This window comes from Buteo buteo, chromosome Z (genome assembly GCF_964188355.1).
Source record: "Buteo buteo chromosome Z, bButBut1.hap1.1, whole genome shotgun sequence".
Taxonomy (NCBI): domain Eukaryota; kingdom Metazoa; phylum Chordata; class Aves; order Accipitriformes; family Accipitridae; genus Buteo; species Buteo buteo.
Window position 1 is genome coordinate 63,898,028 of NC_134204.1, and position 27,333 is coordinate 63,925,360.

A 27,333-nucleotide genomic window follows, 5' to 3' on the forward strand; every position below is an offset into this window, starting at 1 on the left:
CTTACAGCAAGAAACACTTCTCACTGGGAAAGGGCTGAAATTCAACTTTCTTCAGATTACCCAGTAGCTGCCAGATTCTGCGGGTCTTTCTGTCACTGGTGACCTCAACTGTACTTGGAGCTGTAATTTCAACCCAGTGATGTCATCTCACAGCATGCTCCTGGGCTGCATTGGGGCAGATGTGGTATCATTCAGTGGTCAGTGATGGGGGAACTGTGTAAAGCCTCTTGATGATGCCATGGGAGTGGGGTATCCCAACATTGCCTGATGATGGAGCACATTGCGACACCAGCCTATACTTTGCACTGGTCAGCTGTTTGGGACTTAGTGTCTGTATTAGAAAAATTTACCCAGTAGATGACATACCTTTGCAGCCCATCCTGATGGCAAATACTGACTTCTACTGAGGACTCTTGGGAGAAGTGCCTGGAAGGTAAGGCAGGACGTTCTTTTGCTGGAACTGGTATTTGCTGTGAAAAGCATGAAGGATAAGTATCCACCTCTGCATGCTGTAATCAAGCTGGCATGTTGTCCAACACTGACCATCATTCAGTTACAGGACCTGATTTATTTGGGGTCTAAAATGACAAAGAAATGTATAATTTCATCCATTTGTAGGCTGGCCAGATACTACAGTCATACAATCATTAAAAATGTGTGTGGTAAATCAAGTAACTAAGCAGAGGTAGGCAGACAGATACATGGATTTTGAAATGCAAAACATTACACCTATTTGTTTTTGAACAACACATCCTTCAGCATAGGAACTGGCATGCCTATGTGTAAAGCACCATGAGCATCTATGGTACTGTGTAACTAATACAATTGAGGCAATAACCACTAACTAGTTGAAACAAAGAAAAATCACACAAAAATTATGGCATGAGTACTGTTTCATTTCTTTTTAAAAAATTTAAAACCTAGGAGATGAGAGAACATCCTGTAAAAATTTGGAATAACACCTCTGTATATTACTTTGTTTGGGGTTTTTTTGTTAGCAGTACACACTGTACTATAGTGTCCTGATTGGAATTCTTAACAGATGTTATCAGTCTGATCACACTATATCGGAAGGTTCCTATAGAAACTGTCTTGCCTATGAAATGGAAAGCTATGCTGTTAATAATTTAAATATCATCTACCAATACTGCAGTGTCGCACTGAATAATTCAGAAGTATATTAGGTTCATGTTATGAGATTTCAAATTTAATATTTGCATTTTGCAGCCACCCTTTCTAATCAAGTTTCCATAAACAATCTGATGAAGATAAATGAATCCCTAATTTGATGCTTTGTGCTGATAAGTAAGTGCAACTAGTTTGCGGGCTAATTTAAAGTTGGGTTTATGTCTAAATAACCACTGCTTCAGCCAAATCTTCTTTTGAATCAGTTGCTCATGTCACACTGCTACTGAAAGCTAAACCATTTTTGAGACCAGAAATATGGGATTGCTACACAAGCAAAATACTAAGAAAGCTGCCCTAAGCAAGAAGATAAAGACTGTCATTCATTAAAGAATCAAAGTGGTACCCAGTTTGGGCTTTTCATTTCCAACAGAGGAACCTGGCAAAGCGGGAAAAGAAAGCATAGCTCAAGAATTCTGTCTTATAGTGATTTGGGGTAGCAGAATAGCCCTCAGGGAGCCTCTGCTACCAACCTATGCACCTCGCACATCAGGAGCTTCCAACACTAGGGACTCAGAAACAGCTGAAGAGACAGATGTCCCTTCTCCTTCCCTGATTTTCCCCACAGCGTCAGACAGACCAGGATTCTGGTCCACACATCACTCATTCCTAACATCAAAATCAGGTCAGTTTAGCACACATCCTCGGAAGTATTTGCACACAGCCACATTCTGTCTTTTTCACAGAAGCACTGATAAGAGGCTTGCCAATACCCCACTTTTTGGCTGGCACCTGTCAGACTCGCAGGGACAGCCACAGACAAGGCAGCCTGGCTGTTCTCCACTCTATCTTGTTCATGAACCTGATGCTCTGCACCTCAGTGAGTCACTCATGAGCTACCTGCGCAGGCTTCCTAATTAATGGCAGACTGTTTACCACCTGTTTTCAGTGATTACTCCCCTGTGCTATTGATTATTCCCCAAGTAATTGTTTGGTGTCACTTCTCCACTGTCTCACCATACTTGTGCCACTTTGCCTCCTCCTTCTCCCTCCTAACAGCTTGCACTATCTTTTGTCTTCTTTCTGTCTTCTATTTTTTCCCTTCTTCCTCCTCATGCCTGTTCTAATTCCTTGTTCTCTTTCTCACAGTGCCGTTTCCACCATCACTCTTGCTCTTCTTATCTATTCCAGGCAAGCTTTTCTTGCTTCCTCCTTGCCATTTATCTTGCTCAACCATGGCACTGTTTCCTACCTCATTATCACCTCTGCTCTTCCACAGTTTCCCACTCAATCCTCACTTCTATCTTCATGCTTCTCTTCCTCCTTCTCCACATAACATTTCACCCATTTTCAGAAGTCACCTACAGTATCTAGATGTCTCCCTTGGCCCTAGATCCCTGCAATTAATACAACCAATGTTTTTATGTTGGCCTTCCCTCTTCTCCTTCGCTCTTCCCATTGACATTCCTAAGAAAGAGTAGCTGGAGCATCACATTTCTCTTTTCCTGTTCAATTCACTTCTAGCTGTCCCTTCATGCTCTTATACATCATGTGCAAGTTATGACTTCCTCAAATCTCACTCTAAGTCAAAAACCTTGTGCTGTACATCTCTCAAACAGTTATTAAAATATTCCTTCTATTAAGACTTTCCCCTGTTCCCTCCCCTGTTCTTTTTACTTCCAATTGGATACATCTGATGTGAGTAGATTGAATTTGATCATAAAGTCCTGAGGGATGTTCCTGACATGCTCTGGTTTTATTTACTGTCTTGTAACCTGAGAGGTTTCAGTACTGCTTGGGATTTACATGTACTTCTAAATGACAAAGAATAAATAAAAGTAATAAGATTCAGTTCTACTGCAGTCTGCAAGTTTATTGCTAGTTTATCTAATACTGATTAGAAATTAAAAGGCAAGCTTAACTGTGAATAGTCTTTTTCTACTCTTTCTGATGTTATGACTACCTCTTCCAGTAGCAAGTTTGAGAAATGACAAAAGCAGAATGATAGGGAGAATACAAAGAGAGAGCTGAGGAATCCCAAACAGGAATAAATTAATAAATTTAAAAAAAAAACACAGGAAGGAAAGCATCGAGTGCACTTGCCAGTTGGTGGCCATATCCAAGATCTCCTGTGATCAGAGACTAATGCTTATTGCGTTCACTGAACACATACCTTGCATATTCCTGAAGCTGAAAGCAAAGACCTGGGCTCATTACAGTGACTTAAGCCGAGGTGTGGAAATGTTAACCAATTTCTGAAAATTTGTCCTCACTGTCAAAAAGACAACATTTGACTCAGTGAGACTGGTGGAAGACTCTTTTCTATTTAAAATACAAGAAAACTCGCAAAAGTTTAAGACCCTCTGATGGCAATATACTTCCTGCCCATCTCCTGAGGCCTTGAGACAAATGAAACAAAACTTAAGGACCATTTCTGATTAGCTTTTCATGAATTATAGAAAACGTATCTTATTTTTTCCCCATTATGTGTTAGTTGATCTGGGAGAAAGAGTATCTTCTCTCCAGAGACACTTCATTTGTTACAAAGGGAAGCAACATATGTGAAAAAATGCTCTAGAAAATGAATGGATACCTGGAACTTTTGTTTGACAAGGTTTCTTAAAAGCTGTGCTTTCCTTACCCCTGAACTGGGCCATAGCAAATGACAATACATCTCCTCCGTGTCTACTTTTTTCTGATTTGCAGTTCACCATTGTACTGGGACCAGAGCATGAGATGCTGTTATGACATACACTGGCTGTCCTTGAACCTTATTGCAGATAGTAAATCCATAGCTGTGTAGGATGACCTTGCTTGGGGATCATCATTTAGATAATCAGAATAGCAAAGGACAAAATTTAATCTAGGGTGGAAATTAATGTGGAGAGAATACAGGAAGATTTCTCCTATTACTCACCACTGCAGCCAATATAAAATCCGTGGTTTCTACTTTGCTGTTTGTGGTTTTGCTGATGCAGCCTAGATTGTCACAGGTTATTGCTCAAAGTCTCTAATCTGCACCTGCATTACTCATTTGTTCTCGCTGGCTGTACAGAAGTTTATTTCACACACACTTAAAGATGTGGCCAAATGTGCCCCTGCATTACCATTGTAATATCAATCAGAAGGCATTTTAAGCACCACTCAGTATGTAGTCCACTAAGTTGGCAGCAGCAATCTGTGTTGGCAGCAGCAATCTGTGCACAAAGTGCATCTCACAGCGTACTTTCAACAATCCCACTCTTGCCAACAGCTTTCCTAGTGGAGTAAACATCTGCAGGCATATTTGCATGCCTATACAACTGTAAGCACAGACACAGATAGGTCTGCCTCTGTCCCTCTTACAAATGTAGCCACCAGTGATTACTGCTTATCTCAAATTGGAGGGGCTTGGAAACATTGCTGGTCTTAATTTTTTTTTTAATTTTTTTTAATGTACATCTGTTGCTTTGAGACCCTCTACAGTCCTTCCTGCAGTCTAAGCATGGAAATAGGAGTGAGACCATGTTCATGTCTGCAGGCCACTGAAGTATCGGAACAGCCCACACCCTGGTCCCAGGACGATTGCACCTGCAGCTTTCTGTAATGGGCAAAGAAGTTTCCTAAGGAATAATGAGTGAATTCATTTTGCATTTTTCTTCCTTTTCCTTGCATCTCAGTTGTTCTTGTCGTCTGCATTTTGCATGCAGTACCTGCAACACCATTTTGAAAGAGAAAGATACTTACCACCAGGGAAGGAAATAATGGCAGGTTTGGGGCATACTGAAGTGATTAGCTCCAAGGGAGGTATGTATGCTTCAGTGTTGCTTAAGATGGAAGCACGTAGAATTGCAGAAACTACAGGGCAAAAAGGCTAGTGTGACCTTTTGAGAACCACATGTAATGTTACACTATCAGGCAGGAATATAATGTTTATAAACAAACGGAAGAAGAATCCTACCATGGCCTGTTGCTGAGACAGTTGCCAAACAGGCTGAGTAAAATCTGCCCACAGAAAAGCATGAGATAATGCAGCCATAGGTTAGCCTGAATGACTGTATCACAATTAAATCATAATTATATGAGGGGCATTACAGCAAAAGCAATATACTAAGAATTGCCTCGGTACATCATGAGCTTGTTGCTAATACAGATCACATTCCAAATCCACTTCAGCATGTGGCACACAGCCAAGTGGAAGAGTATCCGCTGTGAGCTCATTGTCCTGGGGGAAAGGGGATGGGCTGCAGGAAGCAAGCTATATTGAACAGCGAGGGCTGACTGGGTGAGCCGCTTTCTCACTCAGCCAGTGGCTCCCAGTGGTTTAAGGTCTGCCACCATCTCCTGTGATTTCTACACAGAGGTGTTCATGAAAGTGCTTGCAGCCACATTCTGCCTCTAGCTTTCTTTTACTCTTTTTCTTTCTGGAATTAACTCCTCTGAGGCTACTGAGTGCTTTAATCATCCTTTACACTACTGTCTTGCAGTGGCCATGACTGTGGATTGTTTATTAATCTCAGAATATGTAGAAGTGCTTCTGGGGCACCTAATTCTTAATTGCCCAAGGCTTTTCTCTTTTTACCCTTCTCAGTGCCTTCCGAACTCAAGAAACATACAGCTCTCTATGCCACAGCACATACACTCCACTGAGACAAATGAGACATCTGTTTGTTTTTAATCATCAGCTGCAAAGGAGTCTGTGTATGGCTTCAGTTTTCAGGGAGTTGCAACTGAGGAAGCCTTTCCATTTGTGCAGTTGTCTCCTCTTCCTTCTACCTTGTTCAGCTCACTGTCACTGACTACATAGGTAATCTCAAACATAACTAATTGGTTTCAGCTTAAAGTGAAATGCACTTCGCTTTAGTCTTTTTTATTATTTTTTTTTTAAGTAATGTGCTGCAGAATATTGCACCACTGCTTACTGCAGTATTAATCATTTTTGTCCCTGGGCAGCATATCCTGAAAGATCTGTCTCATGCCACATGGTTGCTGAGGCTATTGCAGTTTTTTCAATGTGCAAAGCTTGGCATTTAGGTCCAGGAGCCTATCCAGAGGGTTAGCTCCCACTGAATCCCCTGGGATTCCTGGGTAAACCTTTTAAGAGGCTTGAGCTGAAAAATACTTGTACAGTTTGAAATGTAGACAAATTCTCACACTGTTCCTGTGAGTTTGCATTTTGTAGCTTTTGCTAAAACTTTGGGTTTAGGCAAGTTCTTACTTTGTCTGGTTTTATGAAAGTAACCATGCCTTCAGCTACTGTCAGAACTTACGTGAGTAACACCCTGTTTTATCAACTCGTAAAATTCCTCCTTTGCTTTATCTGTCATTTTTGCTGTTGGGTCCTTTTGTGAGACACCTGTATGTGTCATCCTGCTTCTGCAACACATGCACAGACCTATGATTAAAGGAGGAGCTAATAACACCATGGCCTTAAATTTCTTGGCTGGGGGATAAAAGTTGGACTCTTCGCTAGATACTGAAAATAAGTATCTATATCCTCAAGTGGCTAGCATCCTATCCTAACCCTGGAGCCATACTACTTCTTTGCCCAAGACAGATCAGCATTACTGCTGACCTTAAATTATACGCAGTTTCAATGGCTGCTGCACAGCTTCCCAGGCAGTAGGGAACTGCCGGAATGCTGCAGCTGTGCACATTTCCCACAGTGTGCCTTCCATTCTGAAACTGTCAGGAGACAAGACCCAGGCAAAACTATGTGCTCCCAGCCAAGCAGAAAACTGAGTAGTCAGGGACAGAACAAGTACCTAAAATTTAATTTGTACTGGACCACCTACAAAAATTTCTGGTCTATTAAGCTATATCATTCCCTGTGCTTTGCCACCATTACTTGCAAGTGACCTCACTGATCATTTAGAAAGAGTTCTGGGTCAGATGCAAATCTTCCCTGTTATTATATTTTATGCATCATTACTTTATCTGGTTTTTATAGTGTATATTTTTTTTTTCCAACATGACTCTCCATGAGAAGTGCTAAAGAGAAAGACAATACCAGACTGTGCTAGGGCAGATCCTGTCAACCTCATAATCCATCCCTGAGAAGTGCAATACCCGCCCGCAGTACAGCACAGAAATACTTTGTTTTCATTATAGCTGATTGTGTTTGTTCAATTAAATTAAAGCACACAATAGTTCTGTCTAAATCAGAGCTTTCAGCTTTGTTTGCACAGGCAAAGGGAAACCTCAACCCTTTCAACACAACCAAGAACTACCTATTCAAGCAGAATGTCCCAAAAGCAAATATTCTCAAAAGGGAAACCAGAATTTAAAACCTGTTAAAACCTTCAAGTTTCAATGCAATCTGTTTTGTGGACCCATTTTTTGTGCAGAAATTTCTTCAATACACAGTCTAGACGGTAGCCTTGACAGGCTTATCTTTTATTCATGGAAGACGAGGGGAGAGCAGGAAAGAGAGATGATCTAGCAGTTGCAGATTTCATTGTACACCCACACACTTCTTGTTTCTGTTTTGATGACATCAGTGTGTTTTGTCCTTTTGCATCTATATCCATCACCATATGTCCTCTGTTCACACACATGATCCTCAGGGAATCAAATAGCAAAGTATTCCAAATATCAGATATTCAGATTTCCAAATGGTCTGTCCCTTGCATTATACACACACTCACTAGGTGCATGTCCCCACAAACAGAAGAGATGCAGGTTTTCACTCAAGTTTTAGACCTCTTTTCACAGATCATGGGAACTTGGGGCTTTGGTCAGTCTGTCTGTGTTTAATTCAATCTTACGTTGTCAGTCCTGCACAGTGCTGATGCAGGCAGTGCCCAGCCTGCACAATTCAGAAGCTAAAAGATTTCCACTGCCCTCTCTTGATTGCTGCGGCAAGGAGAAGGGGGTATTTTTATGCTCTGCAAATTACTTTCTTTTTTCTGCCACAGAAGCCAGTTGAGGCCAAGCCATGCCCCAAAATCCTTCTGTCCTCCCTGTCATTCCTCCACTGACCAAGGACTAACTCTTCCACAGAGGAAAGCTGAGGAGCACCAAGAACAGGGCTCTAAGCTGAGCAGGAGGAACACACCTTGGCAATGCACCAGCAGCCTGCAATTGTCAGAGTGCCACGTCCTCCGGTCTGCCTCAAGCCACCCTTACACTGACCATAAGGAAATGGAGGAAAAACAGAGAGGCACATTCTTCTGTGACTGTGGGCATGCTTCCTATCTTAACGGGGGTCTCAAGCTCCCCCTTGGGAATTATTTCAAGTTTCCATTGCTTTAACAAAACACCAATTGGATGCATATAATTGGTCTTTTTCCTAGGCTTAAAAAAAAACAGGTCTGCTGATAGCCATGATTTCTAGCAGAGAAGTGATATTTTTGAGATAGGAGGCAAGGAGATTCCAAGGGAAAAACAGGATACCTGATTGTTCACCTCAGGGAGAGACTGAGTAATTCCCGGTGGCAGTAAACCTCAGCTCACTGCTGAGAGAGACAACTGTGGACAGGGGTGGAAGGTGGGGAAATGACTAAAAACACCAGAGAGAGGGGAATATAAATAATTTTGTATTCTTCCACTTTATGCCACACTAGAAATTGTTTTCCAGTTGCCACATTCTCAGGCATCAGAGAATCAGGAAATTAGACCTTCTCTCCCTTTTAACATGTTACACTTTGGCAGCTCACAGCAGTTCATTTGGCAGGCATGTGCACCAAATGTTCCTTTCAGTCTTGTAACAGATGGAGTACATTACACACAGGACTGTATGCCTCACGTACAATATCTAATACTTGAACTAGGAAAGGACATCCAGAAGATCCCACTGACCACAAAACTGCTCCCATACCACTGGAAGGGAAGAAAGTCTATAAAAAAGTAAATATTTTCTCTGCATGGTAAATAAATGGGTAAGCCTGACTCCACAGCCTTTGTTTTCATAGAAGCAAGCAATTTATTCTTGCATATTTTACTTTATATATGTCCCACCTGAAATCTAAACCTAAATAAATAAATAAACAAACATCCTCTGATCTTCTTACATTTATGGTATAATTCTTGCAGGAAGAATGAGTACCAGATCATTTTGCTAGCTGTTTGTTTTTAGTGGCTTTCTTGTTATGTTGTTATATATCCCAAAATAAAGTATTAGCCACACAAAATTGTCTCGGACCATAGGCTTTTGATTAAGTTACAGATTAAAAAGTTTTACTCAATTCATAGATCAAATCTAAAGTTACTGGGAATTTCAAGTACAACTTAGAGAGGATTTTCAGAAATGCTCCTAGCAGACTGCTGGTTCCTGAGTGCCCGCAACAGATTAGTTGGCAGAGCTAAAGAAAGCACCTTTAAAACATGGCAGCTACCAGGTGCATATCTACTGCCAACTAGGAAAGAACAGCAAGAGGGTAGAATGAGAAAAAATAACAGAAGCATAAAAAATTAGAATATAAACACTGATAGGTTTATTAATAATGTATTCAGAAACTGAAGGAGGGATTCACACAGCTGTGAATCACACAAAGTTAGAAACTATCCATGAGTGTTTAATATATATATTAAATATATATGTTAAATTATACAGAATATTATATAATATATATTAAACACTCATCAGTAGTTTCTAACTTGCTGTGCGATTTGAGGTAGGATATTCACTCCCTCCTTCAATTTCAGAAACTGCCAGATGAGGATAAAAATATTTGTTGATATCACTGGTCCCGTCTGAGGACACCCTGGTATTTGAACAGCAGCCTTTCATGTGTATAGTGTTACAGTTTTTATCACTGAATTATAGATAGTGCTGTCAGTACTTCAGCTACTCAAACATCCATATAAGCCATGGACAGAAAATCTTGTCTTACTCACTGCAGAGCTGTACTGAAGAAACAGACTATGGGTCCATCTTCTGCTCTGTGATCAACTTTGTCTCATCTAGAGCAGGGTTGACTGCAGTGACAAATTCACTGTAACTTGTATGCTGCAGTGTTAGCTGCTGCTCAACACAGCTTATCAGAGATCATGGGAGACTTCCTCCCCTCTCCTGATATATCTGGGAAAGAGTTAATTTCTGCACTTTTTAATACATCTATATATGATTAACTGCTTATTGATATACATCCTGATATGAAATAAGTCTGGTATATAGCAAAAGACAATGCTTCATTTGTGAACATAATGATGCATTGCTTCACCTGTCTGACCCCAGTTATGGCATGGACAAGTGCATATCCAATTAGAGAGTAAATATACATACATGAACAGGCTTACAGTATAGAAAGGTTCAACCAAGTAGTTGACTCTATTTGTTTTACTCTTATTGAAGTTAACAATATTAGATCTACAAGAAAACCTACTTTTCTTCAAAAAATTCATTTCCTGCTGCCACAGAAACAGGCTTAAACTAAGCAAAGCAGAGGTACAAAGTTAGTGTGCACTGAATTCTTACATTCCAACAACTTACCAAGGCCATGGAGACAAGATAATAGGCAAGGGCAAACAGCAACTTAATTCCTGGAAAGAGAATAAGAATTTACAGAGAGGAATACTTCTGTGTTCAGCCAAGCCTTATGTCTTTCCTCCAAGTGCAGATGGATTTTATTTAGGGATAGAGGGAAAACAAGCACCAGTAAAGCATGTAAGTTTACAAATTTCTGTAAGATACAGAAAATGCTGTTTACAACATCAGTATGTAGATGTATTATTTCAGTATGAATGTATAACAAATTATTTCAGGCATGAAAATTCAATCCTGCTTGAGCACTCGCTTGCACCTACAAAACAAGTTAAAACAGAGCAGGCAAAAAAGAGGAGTAAAAAGCATAGCAGACTGGCTGCGACCAGTCCAGGTCTTCCCTCACACACAGATACACATCAATGTCTTTGGTTCTGCTACGCTGCTGAAGCTAGACAGGGCAAGTATAGTACCCCACAGCCCTGGACCACTCTTCAGGACAGGGCTTTTGACTGTAGAGTGGCAGTGGTAGAGTGCTGAGGGCTGTGGAGCACTAAGCATGACTGGGGCCTCATGGGGCTTTTACAATGTTAATAATGACGATATGGACAAAGGCATTGTTGACAATGCACCTCTAGCAGACAGAGCTGTGCTACCAGCAATAATGCTGCAACAGATAAATAATCAAGCCTGGGTTGCCTGAGCATTTTGCTTTTGCTGGGGTATTTGCATGCATACAGTCACTTTATCTGGCCTTCTTCTTTCACTATTCATGTGCAAGACATCTGTCAGTCTAAGCAATGTGATGCTATTGTGCTCTGAGGTGACCTAAGCATATTGATTTCCCTATGCATTAGATCTAACTCCAGAAATAAAAGGATAAACACGTGCAATATATATAGAAGGCATAGGAATTATCTGCATATTCAGTGACAGTAGTCCAGGACTTGGTCTGCCCACAAACATGACTTGGCAAGCCATAAGGCAGATCCTCTCTAGAAGCCATAGGAACAGACTGACACTGTGTTGTGCCTGTACCCTGCTGAATACTCTGACTCATGGTTATTGTCAAAGTTAGATGACATATGTCACAGATTAAAAAGTGATCACTCTCCGCCTATCTATCACCTACCAAGCAGTAGGGGCAAGAAAGACAGTGTGTCCCCTTTCAGTAGCAGCAGTCCACAGCCAGAACATTGACTTAACCTGACATGAATATGGGGGAGCCAGCAGCTGGGGTACAGCACAGTCTCTTACAAGACTTCTGGTGGAAACTGCTGCATCTAGCCCAACTATGACCAACAGGGAACCTGAATAAGAGCTCAGATAGCCATACTCCTATTGTTTGACCTATCCTAGAGCATTGCAGTGCTTTGCAGGCAAACATGTAGATATCCCCTTAAAATATCTGGAAGAAAAGTAAACACAATTAAGCACACCTTTCTAATGTGCATGCTCCTGTTCCTAGTACACTGAACATAAACTTACAGTGTGGATTTGCTGTGGGATTATTACTGTACATAGACGGAAATCTCACCCTTGAAACAGCAAGCATCTTAAAAAAAATTTTTAAAACCCCAACAAACAAAAAAACAAACACAACATCAACAGAACAGCAGTAGGTTTAGCCAATTTTCATTCAGTTACGAAAGGTGTGCAAAAATAATAATTAGATACCTGTACTTACACCCAGAGGCATGAACACAGTGTAAACATTTTTGTTTATGTATGCTGAGGGTCTCAACCATCACTTAGAAAAAAGATTATTAAGACAATAAAAATATGTCAGCCTTTGGGTTGGTTATTAGTCCTGAAGGCCTCTGCTAAAACTGTGAACAGAGGTGATGCAACTACAAGTTTGAACTAGATCATATCAGACACCATCTGCTTTCTTTACAGTCTGTATTTGACTCTTTTTGTTCTCCCTTCCGTTTGATTTAAAACACATTTTTAATACTGGTCCAACCAGTGCAGCGTTCTCAAAGAACTTTTCTCATGATATAGAAGGTTTCCACATGGGTGAAGGTAATGAAAAAGTCATTTATTTCCAGCTTTGGGGCAATTCACAGAAACCTGCCTAGTGACTATGCAGGTTTGTAAAAACAAATCATTTGAGTTCTCCAGGCCCTAGGCTTCTTGACAGGTTATGTCTTGGCAGGCATCTATTTCATCTTTCCAAATATTTGATAGAATTTGCATGGCTTTTTGACAGCTAAACTCAGTGTTGCTGGGAGCTATTATTCCACTGCAGCCCTGCTTCATCCTCCTCTGTCTGCTCAGCCATCCTCTGTCTGATGTGGGTAAGGATTTTAAGACCAAATGCAGCTGCTTTAACAGGAATTCTGCACTGTCTCCAAATCTGATACCATTCTTTTCAGCCCACACAATTAATAGTTTCGGCACAACAACTTTATGGTGTTGACTCTTGAAAAGAGGATGCTGCTGTAGTTTTGGTTACCACTTGTCTGCCCTACTCTCCTGGAGGTCACCAATATGCAACAGTAACATCTGAGCTCTAGGTGAAACAGCTCCCAGATCATTGCAGTTCACGAACTGGACTAGTAGTTGAACCTGGACCAAGTATTTATATTGCCACTGTAACAGGCTGGAAACAGCAGTGGCCCAAGTGGCTTCACTGGTCATCACCCAGATGTTCTTTGCCATAGAGGTGGTGATCTCCACGAAGGGGCTGGGAAACAGCTGGGAGCAGTACGCCGCCAGCACTGGGACTTAAGCCCACTGCTTCAGCCCCCTATGAAAAACTACGATTGTACAAAAAAGTCAACTGTTCATTTGACTTCTGCTCCCACTTATTAATAAAAAATACCCTATCACACATTAACAAATTATTTTTATGCTTCTTTTTCTTGTTTACAAGACCTTTCCTAGATTCCCAGTTGGTTAAGATAATCATGTTACTTCAATGGCCAAGGCAGCGCCTTCCCATCTATGTCTGGTCCTGGTCCTAGAACAAAGATTTTGAGTTTAGACCTCTCTGTTGTTACCCACACCTTACTCTCACTGACCTGATTGTACTGCAGCATGGTCTTAATGTTTCCTCTTCCAAACTTGAAAAAGTGACAATGGATTTGCTTTTTAATTACTATCACTTTCTGAGAGTGCATGGGACTGGCACTCTTTGACTTTAATTAGTTGTCTGTTGGATTTTAGGTGACATTTAACAGCATAATCTCTGACCTGAATAGCATGAGAACTGTCTATTTGGAAAAATGGCTCTTTTTTCACGGGATACTGTTACTGCTTCTGCCAAAGGTGCTGCTCCACCTTGGAGCCCTGAAAAATAAAAGAAAGGGAATGATGACAGATGTTTTCTTCTAGGGCCTAAGCTCCAAGACATCTTCATCTTTCAACTAAAACTGCCTGGGATTTTTTAGACCACTGCAATGGGTACTGTTAGACAGTGAATTAAATCTCATTGAACTGGGGAAGTTCAACAATTTCCCTTCACTGAAGATAGTTCCAGCAAACGTTAAGTACATTTTCCTGCTGAAAACAAAGGCAAAAGGAATCCTGTTGCTATAGGTAAAAGGGATTTGATATGTTTTTATTCAAAGCTTGAATGGATGCTGGACACTTCAGCTAGAAAAGGAGTGAGATGCTGACAGAGGAAAACAAAAAAAACTAGATTTGCTTGGGGCCCAGAACGAGGTACTAAGACAAACTTGGTCCTAAATTAAAAGACTGTGAGGAGGAAATTATTGGATTCCTCCTCCGCTCAAAAAATCCAAATTCTCTGTGTCATTGCAAATAAACAAACCAGCACAAACAAACCCAGCCCAACGCTCAGCCTCTTTTTCTTGCTGGCACATCCTAAAAAGCCCCAAATCTTTTCTAGGTACTTGGACCAAAAGGAAGGCAATTATCTGTCTAATGTCTTTCAGGAAGAAGAATTTGTGTGGGTAGGTCTATTCCCTGCTGTTCTACATTTGTTCAAGTTTCGAATGGATGTATTCTAGTTAATTAAGCTTTCCATAATTTGCTACTTAGATAATTGCTAAATTATTTAATTTTAAAGTAATTGTAAGGTCCAGATCTGGAAATGGGTGGAAAAAAGAAACAGCATACTTGCCCATGGAACAGTTTCAGTCAGGTATTTTACTTTTCTCCCATTCTCTTCTTTTTTCCCCATCTCTCAGGAGGAACGGTGATATTCCATAATTTGACCCCAATTATACCTTTGCTCCAGTTATCTAACTTTTCCCTTTCTTACTATAACCAACATATAATCATTACGTGGGGGCAGCTGGAAGCTTTTCCTAAAAGCAAATAAGGGGGGAAATGAACAAGAGAGACGATGTTTCATAGCCCACCCAGAAGACCAAAAGCTTTCTCTCTTCAATACAACTCCCCATGAGCCTGTTTTGTAGATAAAGCCAGGGTCCAAATTCAAAGAAAAAATAAATGAAGCATAATTAAGGGAGTTTTACAGAAAAAGCTTGGAAGTTATCTTAGCTTTCCCAACTGTCCATTACTGACTCATACATGACCCGTATCAAAATATCTTTGTTTAAAAATATATATAATTCTCATTATCAAAATGATCCTTTGATTCCTCTCTATCCATCACTCTTTTCTCCACAACAGTGGGTTGGCCACATGTTTAGAAATCACTGAAGTGGGATGCTTACAGAGGAGAAGAGAGCTTTTCTACCAAGTAAGTGTCAGCAAAAGAGCTTCTTCCTTTCCTACAGAAGGGGAGAGCCACAGATATAATTACTATGGATGGTGCATGGAAGCCACTAGTCTTATTCTTCCCAGTTTTTATTTTTCATGATAGACTTTCGGTATCTTATTCTTCTATGTAATTTCATGGTTTGTGCATTTGAAGGGGGAAATGAAAGTTGAATTCCATCACAGGTGTTGTTGACTGATAAAGATAGAGAATAAAGTCTATTTTTAAAGCTAGCTAGCTAATAAGAAGTTTAATTGTTTATCACTAATGTTCCAAGACTCAGATGTTGTGATAATTGCAATGAATGGTCTGAAGTGCAAGAAAGAGATGTCATAAATGGCAAGACATGAAAATGTTACATCGATCTACTTAAAGTTCTACTTCAATATATCCTATCTACTTTAAAAAAAAAAAAAAAAAAGACTTAAAACCTCAAAATGTAAAGCTTTTCTTCAAAAAGACCTATTACAGCTGGAATTAGGCTTCATCCAAAATACCACTTACCTCACTTGATTTTTACCACTAATAAATGCAAGAAGATGAATTTGAAAATACAAAACCCGTAGAAAGTGAGTAGTGCTTGGGGAAACGCCTCCTCATCTTGTTCACATTTACTCAAGTAGAATCACATAAGTTGTCCCTGTATGTCATCTGGTCCAACCTCTTACCCAAAGCAGGGCTAGCTTCCAAGTCAGATTAGGTTGCTCAGGGCCTGGCCTAGTAAATGGAATCTCCAGGGATAAATATTACACATCTTCTTGGGGCACTTGTGCCAGTGTTTTATCGCTCCCACAGTGAACAGTTTTTTTGCCTTATATCCAGTCAGAATCACTTTTGCTGCAAGATGGGACTGTTTTCTTTTGTCCTTCAAGCATACACCCCTAAGAGCAGCACAGTTTCATCCTCTAAACAGCCCCCATTTTGCAGCTGAAGACTGCAGTAAGATGCCCCACTACTCTTCTGAAAATTAAGCCAAACAGAACCAACTCCCTCAGTCACAGAATATGTGCTCCAAGCATCTTCTGCTGACCTCTCTCAAGCTTGGAAGTATCTTTCCTGTACTGGGGTCCCAAAATTGGATATAGTAGTCCAGATGTGGCCTCATAAGTGCATAAACAGAAGGGAGAAATCACTGGTGGTTGCATTCTTGCTAATGCAGCCCATCTTTCATACATAGTGTCCATCTTACAGTGCTGCTTGTACTTAATATTTGTCTCTACAGGCACTCAGGTTCCAAACAAGCCAAAAAATTATGTTTGTGTAAAGCCCAGTTGAAATAAAATCTGATATCACTTCTTTAAGAAATTATTAACCAAATGTTTAATGTATTATCTCTTCAGAGATTGTCTGATGAGCAGAATGCTCACTAGATGTCTGAATCTTAAGATCATAAATCCTTAAACCATGAAGCATGCTGCAGACACCTGTCTAGAAATGTTGGTCAGTGTCATAGTGTCAAAAAAAGTTAAAGACATATTTCATGCAGAAAAAAGAAAAAAAAAAGGCTTTTGCTGGTATATGTTAGTAAATTTGCATATAAACTGCAGCTCTGTTAGGAAAATTATGCTGGCAAAATCTTTCTATTGGACATGAGTCCTGTTTGCAGGATACCTTATACAGGAATGGAAACTACTAAAGCCAGCCCATCTCCCAGGAGTTTGAAACTGCTGACAAGGCAGTCAGGCTACTGGTGGCCAAAAACCACCCAGCTACTGTGCCAGCCGCATTTCTTCAGAGCAGAACTAAATTACACCATGCTTAACACCAGTTGATGGGTTCACTCGGTGTCAACACCCAGGGAACAACCCTGGTGGAAAAACATTTTAAAAATTCATGTAGATTAGAACAGCAGATATGACTTGGGGGGGGGAAGGGGGGGGGGGGGGAACAAAGTTACATTAAAAAGTCAGAACACCAAAGAGACTGCAGAGTCCTGTGGAGCAGAAACAGGTATTTTCCACTCTGAAATGTAACTTGCCCATGAGAACAGTTCAGTTACAAAAAATTCACTTGGAGCTACTGTGCAGCCTACATTAAAACTGTGAATTCACAAAGGAATTTAGTTTCCATGGCTGTCAGTCCAGTATATTTAATGCTCACTAACCATTAGAAAAAAAACCTAAAATTTTTAGATATAATATTAAGCAAAATACTATGGTCATCATGAAGAAGGTGGATATTTAAGAGAAACTGGAATATAAAGCCAAGCAGCCTGAACTGTCCACATCTGATTAATTCACAGAAAAATACCCAGCTGTATTTCAGTTTCAGGCTTTATAAAAACAGACATTAGCACAGCTACTTATTCATCTACCAGAACAACTTTTGCACCTACCTGACAAGAAATTGATCAACAAAATATACTGTAAAAATTGCTTATGATTCCTAAATAGACTACGGAAAAAACAAATCCTAACTTAATGACTCTTCTCAAATTTACAGTATTCCACTCATGACAGAAATGCATTTCACTGAATAGATCCTCTTTGAAACACTAAGGTCATATATTGTCAAATAAATTGCTTCCTAATTAATCAGTCAGCTTGGGAAAAAAATCCTCCAAGAAATCCTACTATAGTATGCTCAAGTAACAAATTTAATTTCTTTTGCCGCCTTATATTCAACAAATAATATATGTGTGTGCAGGAAGGAATGTCCCCCAGAACATGGCCTGTTAAGTGAATATCCAAAAATTAGAAGTATTCACATCAAAAACATGAACCTAAGAAAGAAAGAAATTTCTTAAGGGAAGAGAAACATACCTGATGCACAGGGAAAAGCAACACACCATATCATGTGACCTTTCTTTTCAACCAAAACTAATATGCCTCTTCAATGTCATATATTAAATACGTGCAAAGAAGTACTCAGAAATTTTATTAATAGAAACTGCTTAGCAACTTCTTTCAAATAACGGACAAATACAAGGAAACCACAAATCCTTCACAATTAATTAACAGAAAGAGAACATATTCATTGAATAAAGGATTTGAACCAAATTATTGTCTTCCATCTCCCAGTTCAAGTTTCCATGACAACTTTTTTTGCTTCTGAATAGCAGCTTATGAAGTAGTACCGAAGTACGATTCAGATGTACTCTATATTTTATATGAGTTTACAAAGTAAGAGCCTCAGTAAAGAGAATAGAAAATACACATTTATGACATTCATTTTACAAAGTACATCAGCATGTATTACAAAAGACACCACAACTGTGATCCGACTAATTATTTCAATTTAAACTCTTGACTGCTGGCAATAAGGGCAAATACTGAAAAAGCAAAATTTTGGATGAGTTGAAGTTCATCATTCCAAATCAAGCCAATGTCTACAAAATATTTCATTGCTATAAATGAAGCTAGTCAAATTTATTTCAATTCTGAACAAGTTTTGCTTGCAACTGAAGTATCTCCAAATGTAGTAGGTCTAATCTTGAAAAGTGCAAAGGAACTAGGACTTCTGTTAACTTCAAAGAATCAGTATATGAATGACCAGCAGTAGAAAGTACAACATTCGCATTATGTGATCTGAGTGTTAAATGAAAAGCAAAAAGTTTATGATAAGTAGCTTTTTTGTTCTCCCACTGACTGTGGTGCCATCACACAGAAACTGTTTTAATTAAACATATGATTTGGGGGCCTTTAGTACCTTTATATCCAAAACTACCCAACTTTTGAGGATGTCAGTATTAAAAGAGATGAAGCTGATACAGCATGAGGCAAGGAGCTTTGCAATATAAATAAATGAGCTGGACTTCTTTTTCAGGATAAATTCTTCTTACACAAGCTCCATTCTCTAACTGAGTTCATCAATTTGAAAACCTCCTAGATTAATAGGGTAGATTTAAAAGAAAACATTTGTAATTATCACAAAAGAAGTGTTCAGCTTTCCCCAAAGGACACCTTTTTTTCTGTCTCCTGAAGTAGCTCTGGAGACAGGAGCAGAGACACATGAGCTTGCTCAGCACAGCTTATTAACTCAGGCTCAGAGCCATGGTAATGAAGCTATATGATGTGCGGGCCAAAGCTGGCCCACTTCCAGGCAACTTTAAGTGCAGTCAGAGCAAATGTATTCACTTTTTGTATCTGTCCATAAAAATGTACTCACAGCCAACATTTCAGCCTCAGGTATTCATTCTGGTTACCTCCATTTTCAGCATGAGATACACCAGGAGCGAATTTTAGAGATGTTAAGCAATGTGCAAATTTAGGCATCAGCATCCCCCAGGAACAGAGCTAGCTGTTCCTCTGAGTTTACTGGCCACATTTGAAAAGACCAGCCATGGTCAGTCCTTTTCAACCCGAGGACTCATGCTTTATTTCTATGAAAACAGGTTAAGGTTAAGAATAAAAGGCACATCTACCAGAGTCCTTTTCAGAGAATCTGCAAGATGAAAAACACTGGCAGCTCTGCCCAAGAAGGTACTCTGTTCATTGCCATGGAGCATCATTCCCCACTTCCCACAGAACTGTTCTGAGAATTCTCATCCCACAGAGTGGCTGAAAACACAGCTCGTGCAGAAATTCTTCTGCCCTCTGTCAGTAACATTTTCCTCTGTAACTAAAGTCTTGTGCCTAGCATTGTTACTTAGCTTTCTGTATCTGCACAGGGCATCTGTTTTCTGTCACCTTGTGCTAATGAATATTTACTCACAAAAGATTGTCACCAAGCACTACTTCAATCTGTTACAGAGAAATGTTGATTTCAAGTGTTTCAGAGTGTTTGCCTGAGGCATTCATTTGACCATTGCCTTTCACTTGTGAAAGAACGCATTTTTAGGCACTCTTAACCAGCTTCTGTTGTTATCTTTTGTCCTTGTCCCAGGGATGTTGTTAAGACACTAGAATCAAATTCCGTAAATAAAAAAGTAGGCTTATCACATCACTTTTGTAACATATTCCCCAATAGTCTATACACAGGCTTTTTCAAATGGTGTTTGGAATGGCCGATTTACTAACATGGGTCAAAGTCACAAGTAAGAGGTAGATAATATCCCAGTCCAGAAATGTGTTGATTGATCTAAACACAAGAGAACAATATGAAGAAAACATGGAGCACATGTGAATCCTGAATAGGCAATCCTAGTATTTTAAAGGCAAGCTCGGTTGTTCTTCTATCACATATACAGTTATATTATCAGTAATTTCTGCCAAAAAAAAAAAAAAAGTATTAGGAATACTACTAAATATTAGTAAAAAACACCAAATGAGGTGTTACGTAATTCCTCATAGTGTTTATACCATGTTCATCTCACTTCTATACACTACACACACCATACAAATAAAAATATGACAATATTGTATAGGATCTGCAATTTTTTTCTCTGCTTACAGCATTTTTTCTTATGTATCATGTATCCAAATTACTGTGCTACAGAGGAATCATAAAGCCATCAATAAATAATATGTTAGCTTTTCTAAAAAAACCTATGGATTTGATGTTTTAAGTCTTTTAAAACATTACAGTTTTCAAACATACCAAACATTGCCATTTTAAAGCATGTTTTCCCTTAAAATTCCAAAGCTCGAACAAATATTGGATCAAATTATTAATAATGGCTCATGAATAGAGATTATTTTGGAAAAAAAAACCCTACATAACTGTATACTTTGAGAAAAAGAAGGAAACATGTCTTTGTCATGCTCTTTTTTTCCCCTAATGATTTGTTCTGTTTAGAGGTTTCTAAAGTTGCAATAAATCTCATAGGTGATAAATTAATGGGAACTGCGGATTACCATGATTGAAGTCACCGATAAATTTTAGGGGGTTAGCCTATTTATGAATAATCCTGCATTCATATAAACTTAACAGGTAGGCCAGATGGAATGCAGCATGTGTAAGTCTCCCTATTCAGGTTTTAGCTGGAAAATACCTCAGCCTTGCAGCACCATACAAAACATGGCAAGTCCAAGATAAAGAATGATATTCGCTTTTGCACAATGTAATGGTTGATTTGCATTTTGATATTTCACATCTTAATAAAAAGGGTGTACGTGAAAATATTAAAATTCCAGAGAATATTTCTAATATTCATAACCTGTATGTTCCATCTTTCAGAGCTAAACCCACTCCCTACCAGCGACCTTTTCCATCAAGACCATAATGAGATAAACACATGGTGACTATCTTTCTTTAAACAAAGGCTTGATTTTGGTGTATAAGTTGTTATCTGTACAGCAAAGCACACAAACAACTAAACTTCAGTAAAAAATTTTAAGTGCTCCACTAGCTCCATTTTCTGCAAATAGTTCGGTGAACCATACTGAACTGTAGCAATGAAGCAGCAAATATTTTCAGCACAATGCATAATGAGTGCTTTGATTTGGAAGTTCATTCACAGAATGCATCAAATAGTATTACCTGTATGCACAATGAATTTATGTGTGTGTATATATGTCTGCAAAAGGGGGTTAGCAAAACTCTACAGAAACAAAGAGTTCATGTTTTCATGGTAGCCATGCGAAACATAATTCTGGTTGTTGAACAGATCAAGGGCCTTGCATAATCGTGTTGAACTGTCATTCTCTACAAGACCACACATACTAGAAAGTCTTACTTCTGCCAGGAGGAAAAAACATCTCCATCTGCTTCCAGCTCCCCGGGCCACACTAAGGATACACAGGTACCCTCCACAGCCCCTATTCACGCTGCACACCACTCCATGCACAGTGGCTGACACAGAGCTCTGTGCTACACAGTCATACAGCTTTATGTGCTGAGCTGCATAAACTGCACAAGCTGTGTGAGCCACAGGTCCTGACCTTTGGAAGGTAACTATGTTAGCTGTCTAGGGATGAGAAGGGCTCAGTCTCTGTGCAGAGCATGTTCTCTCAGGCTCAGGTACTGCACCTCTAACTCAGAGTGAAGTAACTCTGAAGGTGTTCAGGAACTCATAGCATCAAGCCCAAATTCAGAAAAATAAAGATTGGTTCTGCAGTGGTGGAACTGAGAGCTTTCTGATACCCTCAAAAAAAGACACAGCATTTAAACTGGTCAGAAACAGCTGACTTAATACAGCTGCAAATTATAGTTAACGAGCATTGGCATCATGACTGCTGGGAAATTCTGCATAAATAGAGGCTATCTTCAGCATGAGAGTGACAAGGCCTGGCTCTGCACATCTTTAATTTTGTTTTCTTCCACTCTAGATACAATAACTCTTATATTAAAAAACAAAACACTTCACAAGCCACTTAAAAAATTAGTTTGAAGGTTTGCATACAGATAAAAACAAAAAAGAGGTAAAATCGTAATTACTAAGGATTCCACCACTTACAGAAGAAACTCCATCACTCCCCTACACACTTAACCTGCCCAAAGTCGTATCAAGCCCTCCATATGATCTTCCTCACCTGTTAGCATACATCACCAAGAAGGTACTTGTCCTGTAAAATGAAGTTCATAGAGTTGTGTCTTTTTCTTCTTCTTAGAACAAGGGTCCATCTGTCAAGTTGTGTAATGCTTCACTTAAATCACAACACACTATGATGGAACGACTTTGCATAAAAAAGCACATGCAAGGACATGATTTTGTCATGCAAAAATACAATCTGGTATATGATGCAACACAGCAAACCTTCCTGAACTTCTCCCAGATAATTTCAAAGTAAGCATAAAGGTATGGCCAAATTTTCTGTTCACTTGAACCTATAGACCTAAGTCCTCCTCATCTTCTTTATGGTATATAGGAGCTCCTGTTTAGTATTACAGCACTGAAATTAAGACGATTTTCCTTTCTAGTGTAGTATGTTGCTGCCAAGAGTGAGTCATCTCAATCACATGGATTTTTAAGCGGCTAGTCCTTGCTTTTTGACTTGAATAAATTAAGCTTTCTGCAATCCTGACCTGCTGTGGCCTCTTTTTAACATAACTATTTATCTTTCTAAGATCAGATAATGATAATAGACAAATGCCTAGTTTCTGAGTCGACTTACGTTTGCGTAAATCTGCAGCTTTTGCATCTGAGTTCAGCGGAGTTATTCCAGGGGCAAAGTGACATAAGTTTGTGAGTATCCCTTGACTAAAAACAGTGCTTTCTTTGACAGTTTTTTAACCTAGGCCTAAAATACAGCTATCCCTCTAAAATCCTCTAAGTTATGGCTTCCATGATAGCTCAGATACATAGCATCTATAGAGCTCTACAAAAAAACAGAGAGGAAAGATGCCCAAGAACTAATAAAACGATGTCCTGGTCCAATCTGCTTTCAAGTGCATTTTTATAGTGATGGTCAGAAAACATCTTGGTTATGTGGTGCATTATGCAATCACTCTAGCAGTCAAGTGCATTATATTGCTTCTTTAGAAGCTACTGCACTCTTTACTTAAAATAAAAAAATCCACATATGAGTATTTTATTTTTCCTTCTGTAACAAACTTGTCTTTTATCTAAATGCTTTTCACATGTAAGCTAACTGGTAACTGCTTTTACTTTCAATTTTTAAACAACTATGTAATAGCAATGCAAAGAATGTAAAAGTATGTGGACATGTTTCCAGATTAACTTTAACATTTGGATTTAAATGCATCCCTCTTCTCTTTATTTTCAAATCACATACTTTCATAGGCCCAGATCTTATATTTATGCGCACTTAACCTTAAGCATACAACTAACAGCACTGTTACCCTGCAGGAATGCAGGAAATCTAATGAGACTGTTTTCACTAGCTCTTCACTACTGGTCAGGCCTTCAGATAGCAAGTTCTTGAGGCTGGAAATGGCATTTTTAAGGATTTTATTTACATCTAGGACAGCAGGGCTCCATTCTTACCTGAGTCATCTGAGCACTACTGAAAATGGAGAGGTAATGGGCAGACATATATGAAAAATTAGCCTAGATTTAACAAGTAATTTCAATTTGGACCCTCCGTGTTTCTTGGTTTATCTGTAAGAATGAAAAAATATTAGTTCTAAAAATAGAAAAGCACATCCATAAGCAACTTAGGATTTGGAGAAGCATCCAGAATGAGCATTAGGCTGTGCCAGAGTACGTGTCTGGCTAGGCTTCAGCATCAATGTTTATCAATAACTGAGGCTCCTGCACACACATTCTGATTCCCCCATTTCAAGGGCAAGTGAATTATCTGATACTTACCTCTGGGGCTGTGTGCAGTGGGCAATGACATATCTACCCTGCAGCCAGAGGTTTTCCTGGAGCTGATCCAAGCAGGTTTCACACAGGTTAACTGCAATTGCAGCAGTGTGGGGTTCTGTACAATCTGTCCCCACAAATAAACCCTTGTGCAGCTAGCTTCTGCAGTGCTGCACACTGCTAAGGCTACATTAGTGTTAATGCCAGAATGGCCCAATTTAACAATACCTTGCAGGTGTCTGCATAAGTGAAGGCTATACATTCCTTTACATGTGCAGGAAAGAAGAAAGTCAAGACTTAGACACAACCTCCTATCCCCCTACAACACTAAAGGATGTTCTTGTTTGTTCTGATTTAATATTATTAACTACTCTGTTTTAATATTCTCTAATGTTCCCCACATAGATCTGGCCAGCCCAATACATCAGCAGTCCTGAAGAAAGATCTTATTTCACATTTTGCATTGGATCAATTTCTGTTTTGAAAATATTGATTTTTCTCATCACTTAAAAGTGTAAGTATTACAGGGTGTTCTGTGGGTAGTAGAACTAACAAGAGAGCTTCCTATGGGGTTGTGTCCTTTGTTCTCTGTGTCCTCAGGCAACACCCTCACAAGGCAAGAAATAGAACATGCAGCTGCTAAGATGCAACTGTATGTGTGACTGTTGGCTGGATAATGGGCTGCCGAACAGAACATCTAACAGCTGAGTTGTCTGTCTTTTTTTGTCAGTGAGGGCTTCTGCTTCTACAAAGCCACTAGTTTTCGTTAGATCTCTAGGAGTATACTTCATTCTAAGATTTTTTTCCTTCCCCTTGAAATCAGTTGAAAATGTCCAAATGAGTTTAATAACTAGGGGAAGGCCTGGCAGCCAGAAAGTCTGATCACAAAGGTTTTGTTTCCTTAGGAAAATAGGCTAACAAAACCCCAACTGTAATAATAATAAAAAAGGAACTTATAAAGTGTTCTTTCTTCTGAAAAACCTTCTGGACAAAAACTGGAGAAGGGATTCGATCTTTCACTTAAGGAAAGGTATAAACTGTAGACATTTTCATACTCTACTTCCACTGAGTGAGGCTTAAAGAATTTCTGGCAAGGAAAAGTTCTAAAAAAAATTATTTCAAATGCAAAATCTCTAATACTTTCCATGTTTAAAGAAAACATATTATTATATACATTTGTGGTAGCCAGTCTCTGTGTCAACTATGCCTGTGTTCCAGCTGCTTGATTGCTCCAGCACCAGTTACCTATTGCATGCTTCTGGCTTGTAAACACTGCATGGGATACAGGACTCTCAACAATCATTTACCACATATTACCACACTGCATAAAGTTCTCAAGCCTTGTTGATCCTCAGAAGTATTACTAGCTATAAATATTACACAAAAATGAAAAAGTAGTGCTGATGAAGTAAATCTATAATTCTTTTAAGCTACTCAGCTGCAATTCAGGCATGGCACACTACCCGTCTTCAGCTTTTCATTGCAGTCTTTTCTTCATATAAACACACACACCAAAGATTTTTTGTTAACTCCAGACATTCTGCCTCCCATTCATTAGAGCGAAAAACCCAGCAACTTTACTGCACACTACTTTTGATAGCTTGTTTTTTGGAAGTAATTAAGTGATAATATACTATCTCCCTTATAGCCATATGCCAAGGAAGTTCCCTATGAAGAACTACACTGACAGCTCTTTCTGAGAATCAGATCATCACACTTTTGAGACGTATACAGATCTATTCTCTTGGCTACTTATGTTCCTGCCCATCTGCTGGAGTGGCAAGGTGCCTGCTTGCAGACTGACGTGACAGTTTCAATAAAGCAAAAATAACAATTAAAGAAAAAAAAAAGCTTCCAGCTGACATAATACTTCCAGCACTTAAACTTCCACAAGGAATCCCTCCTCAGTCACAGCGATACCATATGCTTCTTTCACACAAGACCTAGTGACACTTGCGCCAAATTTCAGTGGTAGAAGAAAAGAAGACCATGAGTTCACAACTGCCAGGAGGACAGACTGTATATAGCAGCGGAAAACTGAGTACACCAAGGCAACATGTGGTGTCCAAACATTCACAAAGCATAACTGGTATCTGTGGCTAGTAAAAGCATTCATCTCTTAAGTGTATCAATTGTAATTGAGATGTTCCAGTTTGTCTCCTCTAACTCCATATTAAAACAATAATGTAAAATAATTTTTTAAACTTGTGTCTTTTAGGCACATGTTTGGGGCATTCTGTATTTATTATTCTCCTGGAACCTTCATATCAGTATGTCCACATTAAAATGAAGTAATTTCTGACAAGCCCAAATTTAGCATGGGATTTGAAAGGCAAGCTGAGTTAATTCCTGTTTGCATATGATGATGATAACAAACATTCAGCAAGAGAGATTTTGCCTTTGCGCAGGAACAGGGAAACCCATTGTTTTCAAAGGACTTAACACAAGTTGGCACTCAGTAAGCAACTCCATGAAGAATGTACAAAAAGAGGATTCAATGTATTCCTTTTAGACAAGCTGACTGCAAGGTTTACAGGAGGAAAATTTCATTAATGCTTGTTTATCCTATCTTCCCTCAATCCAGTGAGCAGATCTGCTGAGAAACAAAAGCCTTTCTTGTAGTCACTTCCTGGGACAGAGCAGAGTTTTTAAGTTTGAAGTAAACATAATTTGGGGCAAAATACTATCTCAAAATGCCATATCCAGTTGCCACTTTAGAGGCAAACTTCCAGAGTAGCTACATATGTTCTAGATTTTAACCAGCTGAGATGGTTAATACAACACCACTGGGGAACTACATGTCAAGTTTGGAAATCTGCATTTATTCCAAACATTTAAATGACAAATTTGAACCTGACCAGGTAACAACAGAGTCCTCCATTGAGAAGCCTGACTGAAACAGCAAGTACACATTGGTAAGCAAAGGCAGCACTAAATAGTGATAAATAGGCCAACGAACATAGTGAAATAGTGACATCTATGTTTGAAAACTGTTTTCATATGGACATCAGGATGCTCTGAAAA

At 39.2% G+C, this 27,333-nt stretch overlaps 1 long non-coding RNA gene across 1 annotated transcript; it reads left to right on the top strand.

Annotated features, from left to right (window-relative positions):
• Window positions 1-254: 254 nt before the first annotated feature.
• On the top strand, window positions 255-26,433 carry LOC142026958 (uncharacterized). The gene is made up of 3 exons (XR_012648961.1): window positions 255-433; window positions 24,715-24,823; window positions 25,958-26,433. It is a non-coding gene; the product is annotated as an uncharacterized LOC142026958 (long non-coding RNA).
• The last annotated feature ends 900 nt before the right edge of the window (window positions 26,434-27,333 follow it).